Source organism: Nothobranchius furzeri, chromosome 3, assembly GCF_043380555.1.
Source record: "Nothobranchius furzeri strain GRZ-AD chromosome 3, NfurGRZ-RIMD1, whole genome shotgun sequence".
NCBI lineage: Eukaryota > Metazoa > Chordata > Actinopteri > Cyprinodontiformes > Nothobranchiidae > Nothobranchius > Nothobranchius furzeri.
The window spans coordinates 41,764,749-41,790,827 of record NC_091743.1 but is presented as its reverse complement, the minus strand read 5'-3'; the positions used below and the strand labels follow the sequence as shown (position 1 = coordinate 41,790,827).

The following is a 26,079-nucleotide window of genomic DNA, read 5'->3' as shown; positions in this document are numbered from 1 at the left end:
GCAATAGTTTATGTGTGTACGTGCGTGCGTGTGTGTATGTTTTTGGGGGAGGGTACATTGGAACTTTGTCCCCCCCAGTTTGAAAATCCTATCTACGCCCCTGCCTCCACCTCCCCTACTGAGTAAATCACCCCACAACACAGAATCACAGTAATCTGACAAAATAGCTTCTTATTCTCCAGAGATAAAAGTAAAGTAAGGAGTGCCGTGTCCACTCAGCACCTGCCCCTACATCGATTTCCTGTTTTGTTGTGGATCAACAAAATAAACTCATGACAGGAGAAGCTCTTGTCTTCTGACAGAGGAAGAAGTAACCGTGAGCATTACAGTGTCTAAGCTGTCATTTAGGCTGAATCTCTGAATATTAGAAAAACTTTAAGTATGGTAATTTTTTAATTATTCTTTACATATTTTTACTGTTTGGTCCTTTATTTCCACTCTGAGGGGCAGTAAAGGAATTTCTTATTCTATTAATTAAACTGGTCTCCTTAGAGCCAATGCCTGTTAAAACTACAACGGTAAATTTGCTAAACAGATTAGCTTCAAACATTTTTCTCATGCCTCAACGTTATAACATAGTACAGTTATAAATAATGTGTGGAGACGAATTAATAAAGTGATTCTCTCACATTTGTCCAAAAACCTCTGCCAATAACACGTTTCAGACTACTGGACCGTCCGGTCGTCGGTCTCGCCAAACCGTCGCTCTTCCCTGGGTCCTCCACTCATCACACACTCGTATTCAGCGACAGAACACCACTGGTGTGAGAGGTTCTCGCTCAATAACACCAGCGAAGGAGAAACAGCCGGCTGCTACCACTTCAGCTGTTGGACAAACGACCAGAGTCCCAAAGAAAAAACACCATTTGACGTTTGGACCTAGAAACGCCGGCTGGTGTTAGCGCTCTCTGGCATCGGTGCTTGTGTGTGTGTGTGTGTGTGTGTGTGTGTGTGTGTGTGTGTGTGTGTGTGTGAGTGTGTGTCTGTGCGTGCGTGCGTGCGTGCGTGCGTGCATGCGTGTGTGTGTGTGTGTGTGTGTGTGTGTTACAGAAGCTGATGGCCCCCTTCACTTAACACCCCCCTGCGCTACATGACACCAGGTACTCACCTGCAGCTGCTAGTGGAACTCATTCATCCCAGTGGAGCTCTCAGTGACAAGTTATCTGAAAACTGCTCCAGTCTACTGGTTTCTGCTCCCTGCTGTGAACATTTTTCTCCTGTGTTCTCAACACCTTAACAGGCAGACAACCAACCGTGGTGCTTTTCATGACGATGTCCGGATCAATAGTTACTGTTGCTTTGAAGCATCCGTTGTAAATACAAAGTCGTTCTTTGACTCGTTTCCACAAGTACAAACGGGAAAAGCCTCATAAAAAATGCAAAGCACACAACTCAGAATGAGCTTGTGGTAAAATGGGGTCCCTCATCGAAATGTCTTTAGCAGATTCAGATTAATTGGAAAATTAGCTCAGACTGATGTCATAGAGTGAGGCGTTCATTTCCTGTAACAGACCATTAGCCACAATTGCCTCAACCACCAGCTGACGAAGACCTCTGCAGAGGGGAAAGGAAGAATCTTAGAGCGGCGCGTACGCATGTTGTCTTTATTTTAGACTTGCTGCAGTTCCTGACAGGGTCTGCTCTGATATCTGCCATCAGTAATAATAATTTATCAGAGGGAAAAAAGCACAATGTTTTCATGTACGGTTAGAAAAGCTGCTCTCTTTAACAAACTCAGCCTTTCCCCCGTTTCTTCTGCCCCTTTTTCTCATGTCTGTTCTGTTTTATCAGAGGTACGCTTTAATCTAAGCCTGGCAGGAGGAGAGAGAGAGAGAGAGAGAGAGAGAGAGAGAGAGAGAGAGAGAGAGAGAGAGAGAGAGAGAGAGAGAGAGAGAGAGAGAGAGAGAGAGAGAGAGAGAGAGAGAGAGAGAGAGAGAGAGAGAGAGAGAGAGAGAGAGAGAGAGAGAGAGAGAGAGAGAGAGAGAGAGAGAGAGAGAGAGAGAGAGAGAGAGTGAGAGAGAGAGAGAACGTCTGTGGAAGTGAACTGGCTTAGCTCAGAGATGCAGTTGCCACGGTAACAGCATAGAATACCCTTTCTTTCACACCAGTTCATCTCCATCTATTCCTCTCTCTCTCTCTCTCTCTGAGGAGTGACGGAGAAGGCGAAAGACCAACTGAAGGAGAAAGGAAAATGAGGGTGCAAATGATATGTCGTCAGAGGAATGGGGGGGGGGGGGTAAGAATAAACAGAGAAGATAAGAACAAGAGAAAGGAGGTAAACTGATGTGGCATCTCAAGTCAGAGGAAATGCCACACAGCCGTCTCTCTTGTTGTGTAGGTGGCAGAACTGAATGTGAGCCCAGTTAGCAGGGCTAATCTGCCCCCCCCCCCCCCACACACACACACACACACCACACACACACACACACACACACACACCATTACCCATCAGCCTTCACTAGCTGGACTGCATGGACACGACAATTTGGCAAACACACACCTATAATTACTTTGGGATTTTAATCGCATTCATTCTCCATCAGGCATTGAGCATCCCATAATTTTGAGTGACCATGATGAGAACTGGACCGGAAAAACATAATTTTGTACAACTGGCTGTTTGAAGGTTGTAAATGATGTGATGGACGCCGTGAGTTTCCTGTAAACACTCGTCGATTTCATAATAATAACTCAGTAAGACCCACTCTGAATGCAACACCCTCGTGTGACCTGCTTCTGTGGATTGTTCCAGTCTGAGTGATGTCATATCACTAGTCTCTTCATTAGGAACACCTACCCAAGCATCATGGTGAAGATGACCAGCTGATGCTCTAACTCTGCATCAGAACGGAGAAGAAAGGACATTGAAGGAACTCTAAACGTTGCATGGTTGTTGGTACCAGACAGGTTGGTCTGAGTGTTTCAGAATTTGCTGGCCTACTGGGATTTGAACCTACAACCACCTCTAGGGTTTACAGAGACTGGTAAAACTGGTTCTAGATGATAGAACAACAGCAGCTCTAACACCCACTGGTTCCTACCAAGCTCTGCAGAACTGCATCTCTGAACCACGGCATGATGAACCTCTGGGGCAAAACAGTCAAAAGAAAAGCTTTTTTGTTCCGTAGACTCATGTGACCACGAGTCATTAATCTGTGACGTCTAACTGGCAGCATATGTAGCCACTGTCAACAGACTTTAGCTCTGGACGTGTTTATGTAAACAATAAACAACAATATACATAAATCAGTAAAAAGTCCTTTACAAAAGCTTGAATCGGCTAACTTCTCAGTAGCTTTTTAGCTGAAAGCGCCTCCATCCATCTGCTTTAGAGGAGCCTGATGAAACCATCATTCATTTATAATTAATTCCATCATGACTACGGCGAGATCTCTGATGCTCATCACCAGATATCTGGAACGTTTCAGGAACCGAGACTCCTCCAATTCTCCAGATATTTCATGCCACCAATTAGGCACAGCTGTGCTTTGAGCTAAACGCTAATATCAGCAGGCTAAAGTGGAGAGAGTATCAGACTGATGCACATTTTATTCCAGATCGCAAGCTGCTGCAACTGATGGGATAAGGAACAGTTTAGTCATAAAGAAGAGTCAGGCTCGTGTCTGCAAAACAAAAACAGGAAAGTAAGGAGAAAAACTGCTGAGAAAGTCCTCAGTGTCTCCTCGTCCACGATAGCTGGCAGTAACTGGCTCACATTTTCATCCAGAGTTATAGTTCATTGGACATCTGCTGCTGTGCCGGCCACATCATGCTGTCAGCGACTCTGGCACGTTCTCCTGCAAGGCAGCAGTGGTTGGGTCTGGTGTGTCACCGTCCAGCTGATCCGGGGAGCCGAGCTGCCTGTCAGCAGGAGTTCATGCAGTCCCTCAGAGGGAAGGATGGGGGGGGGGGGGCTCAAGGGTGCCGCTCTCATTCACCAGAATCACAAATAAACTCACGACCCGCCACCGACATCCCGACAACTCGCGTTAGCGCTGATGAGGGCCACCCAGGCGTCACCCACAGCGTTGTCTCACAAAGCACCGGGTAAAGAGACGGAGTCTCTTCTTCAGCTGTAACGACGCTCCTTCCTCAAACACAACAATGCACCTCTTGTAGCCGCAGCTCCCAGGGACATTCTCACATTCCTGCAGCAAACATAACCTTCAGCGGTGTGCAGCTGCAGCATGCTCGTCTTATACCAAAGTATCAGATGGCAATACATCTTAGTTATGTATTCCTATAACAAACTACGGGAACTGTGTCAAAATGAAATGAAGACAAATAGAAACTAAACTGAATTCAAATCAAATGTAACTAACCATAGTTTAAAGTTTCAGTCTTGATCTACTGCAGATAACAAGCCCTGACTGGCTGCCCTCAGGTTTCTGATTGCTGCAGGAGGTCAGAGTACCGTTGACATTTGAATCGATCCGGTACCAATTCCCGGTACCTACGAATCGATACCGGTACTTAACGGTACCAATTTTAGATACTTTTGAGTGTTTATTATTTTAATTCTATTTTATAATTAAATATATATTTTTCTCAATATATATCAATATTTGATAAATATCACGATAAATAACATTCAACTGTTTGTATTTTAACATCGTCCTTGTAGTTTTATAAGCTGATAATTAAACTGAAGCAAACATCTTTACTGTGAACTAAATTTACTGTGTATCTTCATTCCTTTTGCCGTCCTTTTTCATTTGATTTTCCTACCGGGAAGATAGAATTTCCGAGGAGAAAGCGAACGCACCATTAGCTGATAACAATAGTGGCAATGGAAGCTAACATATCAAGCTAACGTTATCTTAAACAGTTTATTTAGCTGCTGGAGCAGATTAAAACGATGATGCCTCACACTTAGATCGTTGTCGCTGGTTTCATCTTCACCCAATCACCCGTCACATTTAGTAAAGTGAAGCCAAACTTTAGAGCGCGTTCATGTTCTTCTAGTCGGAAATTCGGAGTTCTGAGGAGAAAGCGAACGCACCAATGGCGAAACGTAAGCTAACATATCAAGCTAACGTTATCTTAAACATTTTGTTTACCGGAGCAGATTAAGATGAGGATGTCTCACTTAGATCGTTGTCGCTGGTTTCATCATCACCCAGTTACCCATCACATTTAGTGAAGTGGACCCAAGCTTTAGCGTGCGTTCTTTCTACCATGCTGCTCTGTTTACAACTCGCTCGCAGCGACCGACGACATAACGCTCTTGTGCATGCGCAGCTGTCTAGGCAAGTTCTCGTTATGAAGGACGGGTACCGAAACGAGGCACCGTTTGAAATGACGTGAATCGGTGCTCAGTCGGTACTATGGAATTCGGTCGGTACCCATCGCTAGTCACCGTGCAGAAACACAAACATAAAACGTCGTCGGGTCTCACTGGGAGGTAGGCTAGCTCAGAGGAGGGGGTTCGGGGACTATGTGTGACCCCTGACCCTAACTCTTTTTTGGTACCTTTTGAAAAAGTACCTCTTGGGTGCTCCTAGAATGTCAGCACCGTAAGAGTGGGATGAACAAGAATCACATGAATGATTATGTCCATCTAAGCATTTGATGCTGTCGTGGCCGAGATCACACTTTGTCATATAAGTCAACTCACGAGCGCCATGTAAATTAAAGTCACACAGCTTCCATCAGTCTCCTCAGACATCGATCTTTTAAAGATCGTGCTGGAGAAATCTGAAGGCCATTTGTTAAAGTGACTGATAACAATTCAGGCGAGGCAGAGAAAAAACTCTACAAGGCCTTACAAAAGAGTAAGTTCTGAGGCGTCAACTCACTCAAGCAGACGTGAGAAATGTTCAACTTAATGCACAGATCACGTCGTAGATATAAGTAAAACGATCGCAAACACAATCAGAGCATCTAAGCATCATCTCCGTTGATCTCGGTGTGCTGAAGCGTTACGGACAGGAGCTACATCTGAAACCATTCCTAACGCACACATCTGTGTGAATTTCATGCGTAGAAACAAATTTACACAGTGTAGGATTCATCATAGAAATGTTGCTAAATATAGGAAGAGCTCTGACCATGCATACAAACAGCTTCTAGTGGTAGAACGGAGGAACTGCAACATTGAAGGTCTAACCCCTTCTTCACACTGGAGGCATCAGCGGGCCGGAACAGCAGCAACACGGTTTGCTCGCAACTTTCAACGCGTGCCAGTAAACACTCAGGAGAACCTCATCTGCCGTGCTCCTCACTGTGCTCGGGAGATCACAAAAGCCCTCGAGGGCCTGTTCATGCCATCCACCGTTAAACCAAAAAGAAGAAGAAGGAAATCACGTTGCAAATGGCTGTTTGATGTCATATATGATGATGTTCCTCTCCACTGCCAGGATTAAAGCCATGAAAAACACACCGATGCACTTCTGGAACAATGCTCAGAGTAAATCAGCCGTTGGGTCGCATATTAATGCCTAACCTACACAGATATGAAATTGCATCGCTGTAATAGTCTCTTATTTTGAAAATGACCGTGGGTTTTACTCTGAAACATGTGAATTCCTGTCTAGCCCCATGTTAACTGTGTTAAGTGGTACGAGTGTGGCGAGCTGCTTCTGGGATGTGCCTGAAAACTTCCGGGTCCATTAATTATTTTTACCCAATAAGTAATTATGTCTGTGGAGGAAATTTGATCACAAAAGACACCTGTGACCTGCAAAATCTGACGTTGTAGCATGGGTGATCCGGTGTAACTGGAGGATTTGGCCAAGCGTGCACTCAGGAGGGAACGCGTTTTCCATGGATGTGCTGATCTGACTGGGTTGCCATGGTAACAGAACTGACTGACAGCGCTGTAGCTGCAGAGACAACAAACTTAATTGTAAACTGTAAACAACAGAATGGATCATTCAGTTGTTTACTCTATGTTGTTTTCTTGTTTCTGACAGGGGCCTCTCCTCTTTCGCGACCACATTCTACAACTTTCTCCCGGGCAACATTCTTTACTTTAATGAATTCATTAATGATACAAATTTTTTAGATCCTTTGGTTGTCAGAATCAAAAACGATCAGGTCATGGTTCTATTCCAGAAAGTGAGCGACCGCCAGGGACGACGATGCACATGAGAGAACAAACTCCTTACCTCAGACTGAGCTGTCCCTGCGGAAGCCAGCCTCTGCAAACCTAAAAAAAAAACACTAAACTACGTGTTTGTTGCATTCCTTAAACTTCTTTTAAGGTCCCAAATTCACACAGCTGCTGTGGTTAATGAGCAAAGGCAGCATAGCCACACTGATTAATTTCAGCAGGGTGGAAACAAGAGCTACGAGCAGAAGATGGGTGTGGAAGCGAGAATCATCATGCACCTTGAGGGCAGGGAGACACATGATGGCAAGACAAAGCTTGCTGGCTGGTAATTGCACTCACAAGGCTGTGATGAAGCCTTAGAAGCCACAGATATGACACACGGAGGGCTGTGACCTTCTGATGTTTGTTGTTGAGGTGTCTCATGTCGGCCATGTTTGTTCAAATCCATCCCAAACAAGTCTTTAAATCATTCTTCTCCACACCAGCTTTAATGGTCAAAATAAAACAGATAAAAAGTTTGGAGTGGACAAACACCACTGCTGGTTTAGTCCCCGGTGAGAGTCGCTCTAGCAGGTAAAGGACTCTGTGGCCCTAAAAGAACTACTGTTGCTCCTGTTTTATAAGTTCCTGTAAAAATGAGCCGGCGTGTCAACAAAGGCCGGGGTGTAATTGTATCACTGAGCGTCTCTTCTGCTCTCTGGTTAATGAGAGACTGTCACAACGATGGCATTTTCCAAACCAGAATCTCCTGCTCTGTAATTTCTGTGCAGGAAAACAATTCCCTGTTGCTCAGTTGCACATTTACAGCTGCGCAACTATTTTTGCCGCTGGTGTAGAAAAACAACGAACAGGTCTGTAACTGTCAGCATTTCCTCTGTGAGCTGCAGCAGCGGGTAAAGGAACAAAACAAGCTAAAGGACGGTTTTTCATAAAAGTAAGAATGTTAAAGTGAGTCTCTGTAAAAATAAATATTACTGTGTCAACTGTAGGCCTGTATCAGGGCCGCTACTGGGGAAATCCTTCAGGACTGACGCGCTAACAGCTAGTCTGAGAGCAGTCGCATAAAAGCGCAGTGGTGCCTTCCAATAATAGATCAACATATCTGATACATTTTTCCTTTAATAAGTCAATTTTTAAATTTAGAAAAAGAAGAAGAAGAAACAATCTTTTATATGGCACCTCTCAAGATAAAAACCACGAGGCCGTTGGAGATGAGTGCTACAGAACTTGTTCTTTTTAAATAGGATCGGTCAGTCGGAGTTTCAAATGAAGCTGAAGGTGAAAATAGTCTTCTACCCAATATTTCTCATATTATCCACTGATAGAAAACAAACAGTGAAATGTTCGGTTCAGGAAAAGAGCGTCAGTCAAAACTAGCATTCTTGGACTCACACATCTTGACTTGCTATCAGGGAAGGCTGTTGTGGATTTAGCATCCAGGAGAGAGCAGAGCACTTCTTGGCTAGTAGAAGCTAATCGTTAGCATTAGCAACTCCACAACACAGCAGAACTTTTTCAACTAGTTCCAAGTTTTTTTTCATGTATAAAACGGACCTGTTTTCATATATATATATATATATATATATATATATATATATATATATATATATATATATATAGACAGACAGACAGATAGATAGATAGATAGATAGATAGATAGATAGATAGATAGATAGATAGATAGATAGATAGATAGATAGATAGATAGATAGATAGATAGATATTCTCAATAACATGAGGAAAAACTGAATAGTGAGGGAAGAACTAGGCTAAGATATGGAGCAAGGATGTACCTCAAATTGCAATATTCAGAGTGCAAAACATTAAATTATCTTTAAATTAAGGAACTTCTCAAATTCAGTGAATTTTCTGACTCATTTGTCCAAAGAAAAAGAACAATTTACAGAGCTCAGGTCATAAAGAGCAACAATGAGCCCCAAATGGTATAGTAAAAATCAAAGCTAATAATTAAATAAATAAATAGTTAAGCAGTTAAACAAATATCAGGAAATAAGATTCCTGTTACATACCAGGTGTCAGGCTAGTCCACCAGTCCACAAGGATGACTGTCTTTAAACTGAGGCCATTCAGGAAGCGATGTAAGTTTACGTTTACATAGAAGGAACTTCCAAATGATTTAAATATCTCACTAATGCATCATTTTGTAGGTTAGTCATGTTTAGCAGCTTAATGGAGTGATTCAGCTCATTCTCATAGAAACCTTTGTTCTCTTCCAAGGAAGTTCAAAACATTCCTGACTTTGTTCTAAATCTCTCAACAATTTCAAACATAATTCATCCGATGACCCAAGCTGCTTGATGTCCCACCGCAGTACTCACACACACACACACACACACACACACACACACACACACACACACACACACACACACACACACACACACAATATTCCTTTGATTTCACTTTCCGCATTGAAGTCTGTTCACCCGTTTGTTGTGTTTAAATGTGTAAAACTCGTGTTAATGTATGCTCTTTATTCATTTTCAGTCCACCTTGTCTCATTCCTGGATTTTCCCAGAATCTTGTTATTATGTAAATAAAAGGAAATCAACCGTCTTGCAATCAGCTGGACAGCCGGCTTTGATTGAGCATCTGATTACATCCCATCCTGATACCTGATGTGACGATTCTCATTGTGAAAAGTAAAATCACAGCAGCCTTCCTAATCTCAACCAAAGCACTCAGTTAAAAACGTGGAAGTTGTATAAAACCAGCGAATCAAATGTTAAATGTGAGGACACATAAAAGCGGGAGCCCTCCCTACTCTGAAGCAGGACTGCACTGAACACCTAACACTTGTATTATTAAAAGAATGGCTATCAAGGAATTAAACACAAACTAGCAGCGAGTCATATTTTTGGTAATGAGAAGAATTAGAAAAAGAAGAAGAGATTAAAGGTGCATTATGTAGAAATGAAGTAAAAAGGACATCCTGAGGTAAATTTTGGTTACTTCAACCACTTTAAACAATTAATGAAACTAATAATAATACACGACGTTTACAGAATGCTTTTCACAACAACTCAAAGACGCTGGCCGTCAATAAATTACAATTGTCGGTGCTGTAGCAGTAGCTCACAGGAGACACGGCCCTACTGATGGTCAACAGTAGTCAGGCACCTCCTTCCTTGTTTTGAAAGGATAAAAACTGATTATCAAGCAGCCGGATGGATATGAAACATGTTTCAGTAGAAACCTCCGTCCTAAATGATGGAAAACATTAGACTCTTTTGGGATTTTCTCACTGTAAAATTCTCACTATATTCTTACATAGTGCACCTTTAAGAAAAACCCAGAAGTGAGAACACGCTCCCCGGAGAATGAGAAGACGAATGAGAGGTCCAGGTAAATTCGGCTCGGCGGCCGTCGCGGTGCTTTGACGTTGCGATACTTTTTGGACGGGCAACCAGAATTTATACAAGATTTTATTTTTATCTGATTGAATGATGCTGATTCAGAGTTGGTCATGTTCATGGCTCTTCGCCACCCACTGAATACAGCACGACGCACAGATTATTCAGCCCGACCCCAAAGTTTGACGGATGAGTGGCGTACCGGTTCTAAATGGGCCAAAGATTGCAGCGACAAGAGCTCCAAACGTGTATGAGGGAGGGGCGGAAAGCAAGGCGTGAGCAAGTACATCCTGGCAGCGACCGTAAACAGGATATCATAGCTTCAGGTTTCAACAGCAGAAGGCAAGAGACTTCCTCTGTCCTCATACTCCGTGTATGAGCCACACAGAAGGTTATGGTTACGTGCATGGAGATGTCGACTGGTGTCGAACTGAAATTCTGAAGAAAATCACGTTTATGTCTATAAACATATAGCAGTAGCATATATGTGATCACCCGCCTTGCCACATGAAAGATCCAAGTCAGATTTTATTTTGTCTCTTTTGCTTCCCAGTTTCCTTCGTTAGCAACGATCTAAAGTCGTTTCCTTTATGGGATCAGGATTTCTGACGAGAGCTCCCGCGTGACAAAAATGTTGCGGGGTGAGGTCCGTGTGAATGCCATGAGAAGTTTCCACGTTTCATGTGTGAGTGAGGCTTCCGTCGTGTATTTACTGGTGACAACACCTCAGGTATTTGAGACCATAGAGACTCTAAAACACAACACTGATCACAAGACAAACACAAAAAAAAACACCTGCTCTAGCAACACATGGCATCAGGCGGTTCACTTCATTAAAAAAATAGTCATCAAGAGGTCCTGAGTGAGGTCTACACATGCAACCCATCCAGAAGATTCCTAAAATCAAATGCACGGCTGCAGTGCTTATGTTAGAGACAACGTCATTGTGAAAGCAACAGCAGGAACTTGTTTATTCGATGGTTTAATGCACCGATCAAAACTGAACTGAAGTTATTGTTGACAGCTTATGAACATTTCCTCCTACTGAACGAGTCCTGGACATAACCGGATCAGACGGTAAGCCTGGCGTGGAATCCACGCTACCTCACAGGAAGGCAGCGAGGCCCATCTCCTGATTGTGTTGCAACTTCTAACACAATTACCTCTTTGTTTCTCCGTGTTAGCAGAGCTGGTGAGAGGCTCAGATTAGGTTTTTCTTTTCTATTAGTGGAAAAACTGATCTGCAGAAAGTGCTTCTGAAAAAGGTAACCCCACTGTTGGCAAGTTTCAAGTGACGCGTTTCTGCACGATGAGTTTGTAGGAGGAAAAAAGCTTCCTGTCTTCCCGAAACTTTGCATGCAGTTTTTATCATTCTGGTGTTGATTTCAGCCGTGTGTTTTTCCAAGCATGCTACATGTCAGCTCAGACATAGACAGTGTTATGCTAATGGTCATGCTCAGCTGCTTTTTGTCCTTGAAGTATGAGTGCTGTCCTCTATGGCAGAAAACCACCCCAAGCTTCAGCTATCCACAGTACAAAGGACATGCCTCCCACCTCTGGGCTGCCGCTTAAACACACGCCACCTCCGAGGTGGGTTTTCCCATTTCCTTTCACCCTTACAAGTTGAAGACAAGGCTATAAATCAGCAGAAGATAGTGGGTGTCAGAGAGGTCTCACAACAGAGCTCTTCACAGTTCGCCTCGAGTTACAGTCACACTCTTTTACCGTGTTCACCTCCGGGATCAACACGGACAAGATGGAAACACACAGGAAGTGTTGTTGGGATCCACCCAAAGGGCCCATGGATGTTTCATTGCCCAAAAGGCAGAAAATCTCTGTTCATTAGTTTAAATGTTAGATGTTACGGTTGGCTCTCCCATGTCTTCTTAGCTCATTATTCAGTTTAATTATTTGAGTGTTTATTTACTTCATATTAGGGCTGGGCCTCATGGACCAAAACTTATACCTCGATAGCTTTTAGCTGAATTTTGACACATGATATATATTCGATATGTTCCGTCATATTTTACAAGTGAACTCCTTTTAACTTTTCCTGAGAAATGTTTAAACAGAAATTCTTCAGAAGATGAAATGCATAAAAATGCATTTATTCTTGTCAAACATCAACATTATTGTGGTTCTCTATCAGTCTGAGCTGTCTGTAAACACACGTCGGTTTATGTGTTTCTGTGTTTTACCCGGTTCATTTTTATACTGTATTTGAACTCCTCTTCAAAAAATGCTAACACTTTAACTCTTCAAACCATTACAATGTATTTGAGGTATTGTTTTGAGGTATTTTGGCCACTGCAGCACTCCGTACCTGCTTCGTGATTACACGGGGGAGGGGTTTAGCCAGAGCTGCGTTGCAGTCATGGTGAAAAGGCTGGCTAAAACTCGAACAAACGTACCCAAATAATTAAAACCACAAAGCAAAACGCTACATTTTGGGTTGAACATTGACCCAGAGTTTTACTTGATGAGAAAACGCGTGAGAATATGTGTAATAACTGCTTAAAGACAGGGCAAGCTAACGACTAGCTGCTAGCGGTTAGCTGCGCCTGCTAACTCGATTTAATCAACCTCAAAAACATGACTATGACCCAGTCAGTTTTACAGATATTGAGTTAAATCTTTTTGTGGAAGTAGGGGAGAGTGATTCACCGCACACACTCTGATAGCATAACATTCGACCAAAGCAGCTCAGCATCCGTTGATTTAAAACTGTGACAGAAAGGCTTGCCATGCTTGTCACTTTCTTCATGAGAATTATTTCACTTAAGCATTTAGGAGTAAACAACATATCATTTCTCATATTGCTATGAACATTTGACGTTTAGAGCATTAAAGGTGCATTATGTAGAAAAAAGTACAAATGACATCCTGTGGTCAAATTTTGTTACTGCAACCACTTTAAACAACTCCAAAGCTTTTTGCTGTCCGTCATCAAATTACAATTGTCGGCGCTGCAGTATTAGCTCGCAGGAAACATGGCATCCCCACACTCACTGATGGTAGTTACGGCCCTCCTTGCTTTATTTTGAAAGGAGAAAAACTGGCAACCCCTGCTGCCAGCTGGATATGAAATATTTTTCTGTAAAACCTTCCTTCCAAAATGACCCTTTTGGAATTTTCTCACTGTAAAACTCTGAATATATTCTTACATACTGCACCTTTAAATGGAGAGATTTCCTCCTCAATAGTCATAGCCATCTTTTATTTGACTCATATTACAGCAGACTGAAAGAAAGGCCAACGCTGCTGGGTGGTCAGATGGGAACATTTCAGAGAACTAAAGAGGCTGCTGGAGCCATGCTATGTTGGCACCGATGGGCTTCCCGCTAGCCCCCAGTGGAGGAAAGCTCTGCCAGCTGAACATATCCTGCTGCTTCCCTGCTAGCTGGAGAAGCACTTAGCTACTGCTGGCTAATGGGCTCCTCTAAGTGCTGAGGGGGCTGAGCGACTGCAGCGCGGTGCATCAGTGAGGCTGGCTCACTGCAGGTGGCTGGAGAGCGTGAGTCAGTGTGTGACTGTTTGTTTTCCTAACCCCCCCATCGCTTCCATACTGACAGATCGGAGCTATACCATTGCCCAAGGACAGCAGCCCGCATTTGAAAATATTTTGGCGACGAGCCGTCAAATTTTCTACAACCAGAATGCGGAGAAGAGCCGTGCCATGGCTATCCCAGGCTCTCACACTCGAATGAAAAATGCCGCAATGCTTTGACAGTGTGAGTAAAGGACACACAGAGAGCAGAGAGGAAGGCTGTGTGCCGTGCTCCTGTGGCATATTAACAATCTGAACCACATCTAGGAAATGATTTCACTCAGAACACTGAAGTAACAGCCTGCAGCGTCACCCGCTGACCCTGTCACGGCCCACTTCAAACCTTGTCCCCAGTGCAGAGGAGGGAGGGTGGCACAATGCCACGCCATATGGCAGCAAAGGTGGCAAGTACATCACTCTGCAGGCGAGCGGTGCTGTGAAATGAGCGATCCTGCCCGTTGGGCTAATTAACGTCTGATCCGGGACGTTTACTTTCTTAGACTAGGACGTGAGCTCCATAAAGAGGCGTGTTTAAGACATTTACTTTACTCCTCTGGCTGCCTCCCCTCATATGTGCCCTCTACGATGTGATACACGAAGAATAATAAGCAGTTAGCATGCTATCACCACAGCTCCATTATAAGCTGTATAGAGCTGCAGCAACACACTTAATAACAGGGAGAGCCATCACAGCGGCATGCAATTATCATGTAAGATTAGCTTTAGGAAACCGTCAGAACATCGACTCCTGACATTAGCGTTAGCGTGTCGAGCTTGTACATTAAGCTTGAAGTGATGTGACGTGGGAGGGCGATGTCATTCTCCTGTTAGACACGCGCGTAACAACATGGAGTCTAATGGAGCAAACCAGGATTGAAGCTGTTAGCTCAGAAGTTTTAAACATCCTCTTCAAGCTGACATGAACAGATTGGACTTTGATTTCCTCTCGACGCACAGCTGCAGTTAGATGTTCCAGAACAACGCAACCGTTGCTTTTCAAACTTTGCTGCTTCGCTGTTTTTAGATGTTTAGTCGGATGTAGCCATGATCACCATAACTCGGTGTTTATACATTTCAACGGCTTTTACGAACAATTGCAATAATTTTACGCAAAGACATTATTCAGAATGTTGGTTTCTTTTGAAGAATTCATCCTGGGGTGTTGTCAGTTAACTTCTGGTCCAGGTCCTGACTGATGTAACACATTTGTCATCATCTATGCTTGGAGTGGGTCTGATTTTATGGGGATTTTGTTCGTCCACCTGCCTCTCTAGGGTGGATGAATGATTCTAAACGGGATTAAGGTCTAGGGCGGGGGAAGGGAACCCTGGTCCTGGAGAGCCACTATCCAGCATGTTTTAGTTTTTTCAGCAGCTCATCGGGCTCTGTGGATTAAGATCAGGTACGTTGAAGCAGGGTAACCTCTAAAACGTGCGGGAAAGTGGCTGGATGGTGATTCCCCACCCGTGGTCTAGGGTGTTCCCTGGACACATGTTGATATTCTGATCCCTGATCCACGGAGGAGTCCCACTGGGAGGATGTGTGTGTACCCTTCTTTATTCATGGCTGTTCTCAGGCAACACTGTGAGTGAGCGCCCTCCCTTGGCTGAGAAGCACACCCCTCCTGCCCACCCACCCCAACACACACACACACACACACACACACACAAAATGGTCTCAGAATGCTTTACTGTTGGCGGGATGCAGGACTGGTGGGAGCACCTGCCTTTCCTTCTCTAGAGAACCCCTTTTTCCAGATGCTCCAAACAATCAACAGGACCATTCGTCAGAGAAAATTACTTCCTGTCCTCAGCTGTCCAATCTCTGGACCTTTAGCAACATGTCACTGCGTGGGCATAGTTTTGACTTCAGAAGTGTGTGTGTGTGGGGGGGGGGGGGGGGGACGACAACCGGCATTTTGCAGTTTTATACATATAAAAAACTTATAAAACTACAGCCTAGAGGTTCTTTTATGCAATGTCAGGAAAGCAGAACTGTCACGTACACACCTGGAACCAGGTGGCAGGAGCGGCCAATCACATGTTAGCAAGTATCAACAGATGAGCTTATGGACGGTTCTAATGGGAACCAGGCTTCAACGCAGATGGTTGTTTTCCACTTGGTCCTAGTGCTCAGCCAGTGTCTATTCAATACAGTGTAATGTTGTTTTTGGACAGTAAAAAGTGCAGGAGACAAAAATTGACTTTGGAAAATTTGTGGGGGACATGTCCCCCTTGCCCCCCCCCCCCCCCCCCTCTCCAGGTCACCAGGTCATCCTCCAAACTCTTCTACTCAGCGTGCAACAGATGAAGTCACACCTTCCTGCGTTGCTGGAACCTGGATCCCACACCTGGACCCGCTTTAGGGGACGGTCTTGCTGCTGCTGGACTTTTATGGGCGCCTCGAACTGCTTTATCAGGGTTGAGTTGATTTCTCTAACAAAGAAGGACTTAATTATTTGTAATTCATCTGATTGTTCAAATGAACATAAACTGCAAAAACACTGAGGCAGCAAACTTTGTGTGATCCTCGGGACTTTATCACAGACGGAATGTTTTGATGCTTCAGACTGAGAAGGTGCACTCAGTTGCTACGTTAATATCACCAATTAAAGCAAGATTGCAACACGATTACAGCAAAGTAGCTGAATATTTTATAACAAGAAACAAACATCAGAATGAAAGTGAAAAATGAGGCTAAATGAAGTGTAAAATCAACACAGCAGATAGAACCTGTCGCGGTTTGCTGCTGAAGCAGCAGCTCCATCCTCCACCTCCAGTAGTAGGAGACTAGTAACTCTTATTACTGAAGAGTTTTTAAACCACATAATGTAGGGTTTTATGAAAACTATGAAAAAAAACTTTCATTAGAAGATAACACATCACTAACTCTTAGCCTGACTTAGCGGTAGCTCAGGGGGTAGAGCGAGTTGTCCAGTAATCAGAAGGTTCCAGGTTCCATTCCAAAGAATGCTGCTGTTGTGTCCTTGGGCAAGACACTGGTGGTGGTTGGAGGGACTGGTGGCCCCAGGGTTTGGCAGGCCTCGCCTCCGTCAGTGTGCCCCAGGGCAGCTGTAGCTACATTGTAGCTTATCACCACACGTCTGTACAGCGTGATTGTGTTGTGAAGCGCCTTGGGGGGGTTGCAGAACACAATCACAATCACGGAAGTTCCTGGATAATTCACCTCCGACTGGGCAATGCTGACTCTCTACAGGTCTCAGTTAGCAGGTCAAAGGTTAAAGGTCATGGCAGAAAGAAAGACTTGTTGCTTGTTTGGGAGGGAATAGGGTTGGGAGATACGTATTTAAAGTTTTTGTAACCGATATTCATCAGCCCAACAAATAATGGTGGGCTATAAATCTGTGCAGGTGACATTCAGATGTTTTGTCGGCATGACACGTGCTGACTCAAAAATGATTTGTAAACGTTCATAAACTATTTTAAATAAATGCCCAAAAAACTGCCGCAAAGAGGGGTAGGAACATAAAAGTTATACATGCAGTCTGGACACTTTAGGAGACGGACCAGCAGAAAATAAAAAAACAGCAATAGTGGAAGCTTGTCTCTAAGCTTCAGCCACTGAGCGTGGGACTCACTCATCAGGAGTAAAGCAAAGCTGTGTAAAACTTTGCCTACTGGTGGTGGTCGGTGACAACAGCAACAGCACCTTAACATTTCCATCCCGGGTCAGATGAACAGATGCAGCCGGTGGTTTTTCTTCCAAACCAGCCAGCAGTCGAGGAAGGATTAACAAAGCTTGTCTCCTCTTTCATAGAACCGCGGCGCTCCTTTGCTGCTAAGCTGAGGCAGCACTAGGAGACGTTTGCTCCATTTACAAGTTGTCTGTCTCTGGCGGTAATGCAACTCCATCATGTGTTTTTATATAATGACTGTAGAGATTGTCTCCGCGCCATCACCGACATCCCTTTTCTTTCTTTTTTTAAACATAGTCTTTCTGTTGTATTTTCCTAATTATAAAACAGCAACTAAAAATCCCTCCCTCACCTGCCTCCCGCTTCACTGGACCAATTACAATTCAATTCAATTCAATTCAATTCAAAAATACTTTATTAATCCCAGAGGGAAATTGATAGGAGAAATAATAAGAATAGCAGTTTTTACGACACTCAAAGACGCTTTTATGCACTCTCACATTCACACACTAACAGTGATGGTAAGCTACTACGTAGCCACAGCCGCCCTGGGGCGTTCTGACAGAGGCGAGGCTGCCATTTGGCGCCGTCGGCCCCTCTGACCACCACCAACACAGGCAAGTTGGGTCAAGTGTCTTGCCCAAGGACACAACAACAGAATACCCTTGGCGGAAGCTGGAATCATACCCGTAACCCTCCGATAAAAAAATAAATATATACACATTTATATGTATATATACACACATTTATATGTATATATACATATACATATACATATGTATATATATATATATATATATATATATATATATATATATATATATATATATATATATACATATATATGTGTTTACATATATATATATATATATATATATATATATACATATGTGTATATATATATATACATATATATGTGTGTGTATATATATATATATATATATACATATGTGTATATATATATATATATATATATATATATATATATATATATATATATATATATATATATATATACATATGTGTATATATATATATATATATATATATATATATATATATATACATATATATGTATATATATACATATATATGTATATATATATATACATATATATGTATATATATACATATATATGTATATATATATATACATATGTATGTGTATATATATATATATATATATATATATATATATATATATATATATATACACACATATATATGTATATATATACATATATATGTATATATATATATATACATATGTATGTGTATATATATATATACATATATATATATATATATATATATATATATATATATATATATATACACATACATATGTATATATATACATATATATGTGTGTATATATATATATATATATATATATATATATATATATATATATATATATATACACACATATATATGTATATATATACATATATATGTATATATATATATATACATATGTATGTGTATATATATATATATATATATATATATATATATATATATATATATATATATGTATATATAATTAAAAAAGAAAAATTTACATTAAGAGTAATGGTCATAGTAAAATGTTCTGATCGGACACCAAGTCTAAAAAAATAACTTCTACTTTTTTCTAGATGTGCTTGGGCCATAGTCTCTTTTATCCAACGGCCAAATGCTGGTGCGAGTGAATCTTTCCACCTGAGTCTCTTAGCAAACAAGCAGCTAAATACAACCATGTGCAATCGACCTTTGTCACGGACTTCCCTTTAGCTTCAACATAACTTGTTTTTATCTGAGCTTCAATCAGCATCCAGAAGCTTGGGGATCTCTACATCGCTCCAGTTTGCCATCTCAGCTGATTTTTGTAAACAAAAGGAAAACTGACTGGATAAACATTCAGTCTTACATGAATTGGATAGTGGAGTAAAGGAATTTGGCTTGAATTAATGTGTGCTGAATTAACTTGAGAATGAAAAAGCTACAAATTGATGAAAAAACCCTAAATGGGAAAAAAAGCATCAGCAACAGTGGTGATCGTTGTAATCATGATAACTGTTTCATAATCGGATCGTAGGACCTTAAATCTAAATCACATCGTGAGGTGCTAAGATGGCGCACCCCCTAACGGATCCCCGTGTGGGACATCGTTGTTTTCTGAATGCCATTGGCCCTTTCATGCATGGATCAACATTACATCATGGGGTTGTAATTCTGACCTGTTGACCAAAAGACCCATACAGATTTTTTACATCTATGACTGCAGACTTAGCGAAGCCCACGTTACCTTGGCACCACTAATAATCCAGTAGGTTGTTGAGCTAGCGCTGCAGACGGGAAGTAGCAGCACCAAATGAAAGCACATTATCATCTACAGCATTCTGCTAAGACTCAAAACCAAGATATATAAAGCATACAAGCTGCTTTCAGGTGCAAACATGTTTCCACCAAATACAGGAAGGTTATAATAAAGAGCTTTCATCTTACTGCCTGGTCCCGTAGTTCTGTAGAGACCCTGAGCTTTTTGTTCCTGTTTGTGAGGATTTACCTCAACAATCTCTTTGCTGCTTTCATCCTGTCTTCCTCCGAGTGTCCTCTGCTTCTGCTCTTCAAAGAGAAACACGCAGGGGGGATCTGAGTGCTGATCAACATCTGGGGCTCAACGTGGGACAAGAACGTATACCACAGGGTTACAGGAGCATGCTGTAGAGAGTTTGATGCACAACTAGAAAAAACTAGTCTTGCAAAAGAGAAAGCGCTTAATAAAGTGGGGGGATTTTTATGCTGAAGAATATAATTGTTGTGTCAAACCTGAGGAAAAATGGAGGAACAGAACCCAATAAAAGCGTTACTTCAAAGTAAATAATAGGGTCTGTTTAATTAGCTGCTAATCCTGTTTAACGCTGCAATTGTTCATGAAAACAACTTTGAAAACATTGAAAGAAATAGCCAGGAGAAGCAGAAAATCCTGTTTCTAAGAAGAACGGGCGAGGTTCACTCCTGGCCTCGTTGCTTGATGAATGAATCGATCAACAGAATTGTCATTCAGTTCATTTTCTGCAGCTGCAGGGAGGGCGTGGACACGGCCGTGTTGTGTTTCACGGCTGACTGACCCGTGTTCGGTTTGGGATTTGGTCTGCACCGCCTCAGAGGTACGAAACAATAGGTGTTGTATAAAAGGGCAGCCAGGAGTGTGCTGCACGACTCGTTAAGATGCTTCCTCGCATCTCTTTTTGCCTCAGCAGTGACAACCCAAATTGAAGATGAGATTGACTTTTAAACCTGTTTATTTTCTCTTCTTAGTATGCAGCCAGTGATAACAGCAAGAAGGGCCGAGCGCTCAAATTCTCTCTTCTTTAGACTTCTACCATCTATTAATCAAAGCAAGAAGGCTGAAGTCTCACTTAGGCAGCCGTAAGAGTCCAAATCAGGACTCATGCAGACTCCTGAGATGCTCCATGGGCCCTGGTTAATAGTACCTAACTTACAGACAGCAACCCCGGGGGCGACGGTGGCAGAGGAGTTAAGTGCTCGCCCCGTAATCGGAAGGTTGCTGGTTCGAGTCCCGCTCAGTCTGTCGCTGTCGTTGTGTTCTTGGGCAAGACACTTAACCCACATTGCCTGCTGGTGGTGGTCGGAGGGACCGGTGGCGCCAGTGCTCGGCAGCCTCGCCTCTGTCAGTGCGCCCCAGGGCAGCTGTGGCTACATCGTAGCTCATCCCCACCAGTGTTTGAATGTGTGTGTGAATGGGTGAATGACTGATTGTGTTGTAAAGCGCCTTGGGGGGTTCCAGGACTCTAGAAGGCGCTATATAGAATACAGGCCATTTTTGTTGGCTAAAAATGAAACATCTGCACCTTACGATGGGAGTCGTCAGGAACATGTAGAAAACAGCAGAGAGCATGAGTGATGGCGAGGACACCAGGAGGAGAAAAGTGCTGTTTCTCTGATGGTGAAAAGGTGTTTTCACTCCTTTAGACTAAAAACAAGCTGCAGCAGGTTCCAGATGTAAGGTTTTTACACCTCAGCTCCAGATTTACTGACCTCAGTGCAGGTCCGGCTGTGCTGCAACCGCACATGGGAGACTGGTGGAGCAGTATTGACACTTTGCTTTATTTCACCATGAGAACTTTAAATATTTAGAGGTAAATATGAATGCATACACTTTAAGAAAAATGCTTTTTTTTTCAGCCAAACAAACATATATAGCTAAGACGAACTGTGGTAAAAAGACCCACCAAAACAAAAGCTGGGTGAAGAGATCCAAGTCTGTCTGAGGTCTGGGAGTCCCTTTGAGGAGAAGACTGTGAGACTTTATTTAAATGTGAACCCAGACACAGATAAATGATCTATGTTTTTTTTTAAATCACACAATCTTACCATAAACGAGCATTTAGAGATGTTAGGGGATATCCTCTCGCTTCTTTTAATTTTTTATTTTTTTCCTCATTTTAACTATTTAGATATATTTTTTTTATTTTATATTACATTTTTTATTCTGGTGAAGTGCCTCGTGATTTTTACCTTGAGTGGCGCTACATAAAAGATCATTTTCTTTCTTTCTACTTTGGTAGGCTACTTCTCTTTTAGAATAGAATAGAATAGAATAGAATAGAATAGAATAGAATAGAATAGAATAGAATAGAATAGAATAGAATAGAATAGACTGATTGATCCCACAGTGGGGAACTTCACTTGCTACAGCAGCACATACAACTGGACGTAATTCTTAATGATCATGTTGGTGTAATATTTAGTTTTAAACATGTGGATGTTTGTATTTAATTGTTCATTTATCTCTGCATCACATTTGGATTCCTAAAGATTATTTATGCATCTTTCTACATTCAAATAGAACATCCCAATGTGGTGGAAGGTTGATGATAAAACGTCTGAAGTGAGGAGTTAAACAGCTCAAAATGTACGTGTCGTTCTTTTACGTGTAACTTTACGCTTCACACACCAAACGAGTTCAATTCTAAATCTCACCAAAAACATCATTTTTTACATTTTGGTTCATTTTCATTTAGGGGTGTAAAAATGGTTTTTCCTAAAATCCCACTAACTCTAAAAATAAAGGGTTGCAGCACTAAATGCGAGTCGTTGGAGGCGGTTCGAGGTTGCAGGTTTGAGACCCGTCACCCACCTCGCCTGCTGGTGGTGGTCGGAGGGACCGGTGGCGCCTGTGCTCGGCAGACTCGCCTCTGTCAGTGTGTCCCAGGGCAGCTGTAGCTACACTGTAGGTCCTCACCACCAGGGTGTGAATGAGTGAATGACTGATTGTGTTGTAAAGTGCCTTGGGGGGTTCCAGGATGCTAAAAGGCACTGCAAACACAGGCCATTTAAGCAAGCCAGAGCTGCTTTACGACTCCAGTCTTTATCCAGCGGCTCCTGCAGCTGTTTCACAACCTTCCACGTGATGAGGGAGTGCACACGTTGTTCCTGACATCAGTTAGAGTGACCCTGGATGACCGGAGCACATACTTCTGATTAAAGGTCTTTCCACATAGTCTCACCCTATCCGACTCTACAGCTTAAATCATCAGACATGTGCAGTAACTCTTTGTGTCACAATCTGTAATCTCAGGAGGGAGATTAACAGCAATCCAAGTAAGAACCAGGAGAAGAAACGGGGCAGTGCTGACACACTTAAGCAATCAGATGTTACATCACAGTCAGCGTGGAACCCACAGAGGAATGCCCGGCAGACTCCTCACCGCCTCCACGAATGAGCATTCCTCAAATAAATAAATAAATAAATAAATAAATCACACAGGGGAGTTGCAAACACGCACGTGTGGTGTCAATACACCCAGCTTCTGAGGCTAATCCTCATTAAGGTCCACCTGTTTACACTTTCTTACTGCTGATTGCACGAGTAAGATATTATTAATGCCCCCCCCCCCCCTCATTGCAGTTGGTAGATTACCTAAATATGATGCAACCTTAAGGTCCGGCCGTGGGTCTTTGCTGGACTACATCAGACTGACTTTCATTTACATCCATCTGCTTAAGGACTACGACCCTTCACACATTCAGCTTCCTCGCGGATGTTTAGGACACGCTATTTAAAGCTATGACAAGTTTGGTCTTAAAAAAGTTCCGTCAATGCCAAAGGAGGAAAAAGTCTTTAGTGAATGCAGGACAAGGTTTACCTCGAGACAGTTTTACTCCTTTGAGGCAAAACATTAAATGAGGCGGATCAGGACTTTTGCACAGAACTGTCTTCGTCCATGTTGACCCATTAAAGAGAAAGTTTGGATCTTTTGAAATGAGGATCTGAGGAGAAGCTAAACTTCACATGGTTAGCATAAAAACTGTTACGTTAGCCAACTAGTATCGGACTAAAACACAATGAGTTAAATGTTTGCATTACATGTCTCGAAAAGTAGCTAAGTTACATTACTTTCAGTAATGCAACTGCTTTCTGAAATACTGTAACTGATTAATTAAAATTTTACAGAAACCTTCGCTCACACACCAGTAAGACAAAGGAAATGGTGATAGACCTCCAGAGAAACACTTCCCCTCACTCTCCAGTAAACATCCAGGGAGCAGACATTGAGGTCGTGAATACCTTTAAGTACCTGGGTGTTCACCTCAACAGCAAACTGAACTGGTCCAGCAGCACAGATGCTCTGTACAAGAAGGGCCAAAGCCACCTCCACCTCCTGAGGAGACTGAGGTCCTTCAGAGTTAATTCCCAGCTCCTAAAATCCTTTAATCATTCTGCGGTTGGCTCTGTTATCCACTCTGCTGTGGTCTGTTGGGTGCAGGCCGCTCTGACCGAGACAGGAAGAGACTGTACAAGCTAGTTAGCAAAGCTAGCTCAGTTTTGGGCTGCCCACTGGATACAGTTGAGAAGACGTGTGAAAGGAGGATGCTGGGGAAGATGAGGTCCACATTAAAAACATGCAAACCCTTTTAAATGCACTGAAACAACAACTAACCTGCCATACTTTTATAGAGTCATCTATTATGTCTCTGTTACTGAAAACAGTAACTCATTACATTTGTAATGTGTTACTCTCAACACCTACTATGAGCATATAAACAGAGCCATAAAATTCTAAATGAATGCAAATAAACTTCAACGCTAACATTTTCAGCTCAGGGCCGTGTGCAGCACAACGACGGCCCCTCACACGCAGGACCTCGCTGCTGCATTCAAGCTGAACTGAAGGTCGGCACTAGATGAGCCCTCTGCCTTTCTCAGGCTCACGTTGTGTGTCTGTGTGTGTTTTTCATCCCACTGCTCTGTGTTTCACCTCGGAGACCTTCTCAGATCAATAACAGAAGGTTCCACACAACATCCTCTGTTTGATACGTGTGTCCTCAACCCGAGTCCCGACAGGAGCCAAGGGAAGGGAGAGGCTGGTCATGAAATCTATCAGCCTGTTCTAAACCAGGGCTGATCTGGATCCAGAGAGAGTGAATGAATAATTGAGGAGGAGGGTCTAAGTGATTCTAGCAGCTACCCATAATCCATCTGGATGATCAAACCCTGTGAATTATCCAGGAGGATGCTCTGTGGCAGTACGTGATCTGACTAGTGGATGCTGGAATCCCCTCTGTGTGTGGTGCTGTTCTACATTCATGCTGGTGTTTCCACGTTTATTAGCAAAGATCAGAGAAAATTCAGGTCAGCTTCTTAACTGGGTGTGATTTCCCCTCTTACTTCAGAGGGCAACCATCAGGAATGATGTATTCCTCCACCTAAACGCAGCTTTGATTGGTCCTTGCACTGTAATGAGCTACTCTGTGACACCTTGGAAGAAGCAAACTGTGAAACCAAAATTAAAGGTAGAACAAAGAAGGTCTTTAAACTTCTGCTGGAACCTCGTCACTAGTTAAGTTAAGGTTTGATACACTCAGGGTCAACATGCTGCCAGTAGATGACCTTCATCCAGATGTTTGTGGAATAAAAACAAGTCAAATGCATTTCTGTTAATGCGTTTAGATTCCCCTGACTCCATGCAACATGCATGTGTCACCTCGCTTTCTGATTGGCTACCTCATATTCAAAAGACAGCACACGTGTTTGTCCTCGGGGCACACCACACCTGCTACGATAGCGGAGCAAGCCTATTGAACACATGCTAAATCTTGTATTTGGCACGGTCCCAGTTTTACTCCCAGCAGACTAGAGCACTCTTAGCACACCACACACAGCAAGAATATCTGGTAGGATTATCTTTAGAGCCATTGCAGTAATCAGGATGTTCTTAAGTTTGGCAGAAAAGGAGGATCCAGTAAAAAATGTACATAGGCTCACTTGCCGTGTGAACCGGTTTACCTTAGATGGTGAAGAGTCTACTCCTCACCCCATTTCTGAGGAGTCCAGCCGCTCTGCAGAGGTCAATATCAACAGCTCATGACTGTGGGCGTGTGTTGGGAAACAGATGAATCAGTAAATTAACCGCTCTCTCTTCACCACAACAGATCA

General features: G+C 42.7%; 1 protein-coding gene across 13 annotated transcripts in view; it reads right to left on the bottom strand.

Annotated features, from left to right (window-relative positions):
• The window catches only part of LOC107385828 (band 4.1-like protein 1), a 165,153-nt gene that overhangs the window by 80,766 nt on the left and 58,308 nt on the right, over positions 1-26,079 (bottom strand). The window contains exon 1 of one of the 13 annotated variants that reach the window (XM_070549184.1): positions 20,182-20,285. The exons of the other annotated variants lie outside the window; for them this stretch is intronic. The gene's annotated coding sequence lies outside the window, so the exon portion shown is untranslated. Of the gene's footprint in view, positions 1-20,181; positions 20,286-26,079 lie in introns of those variants that run through there. 13 annotated transcript variants of the gene reach the window in all.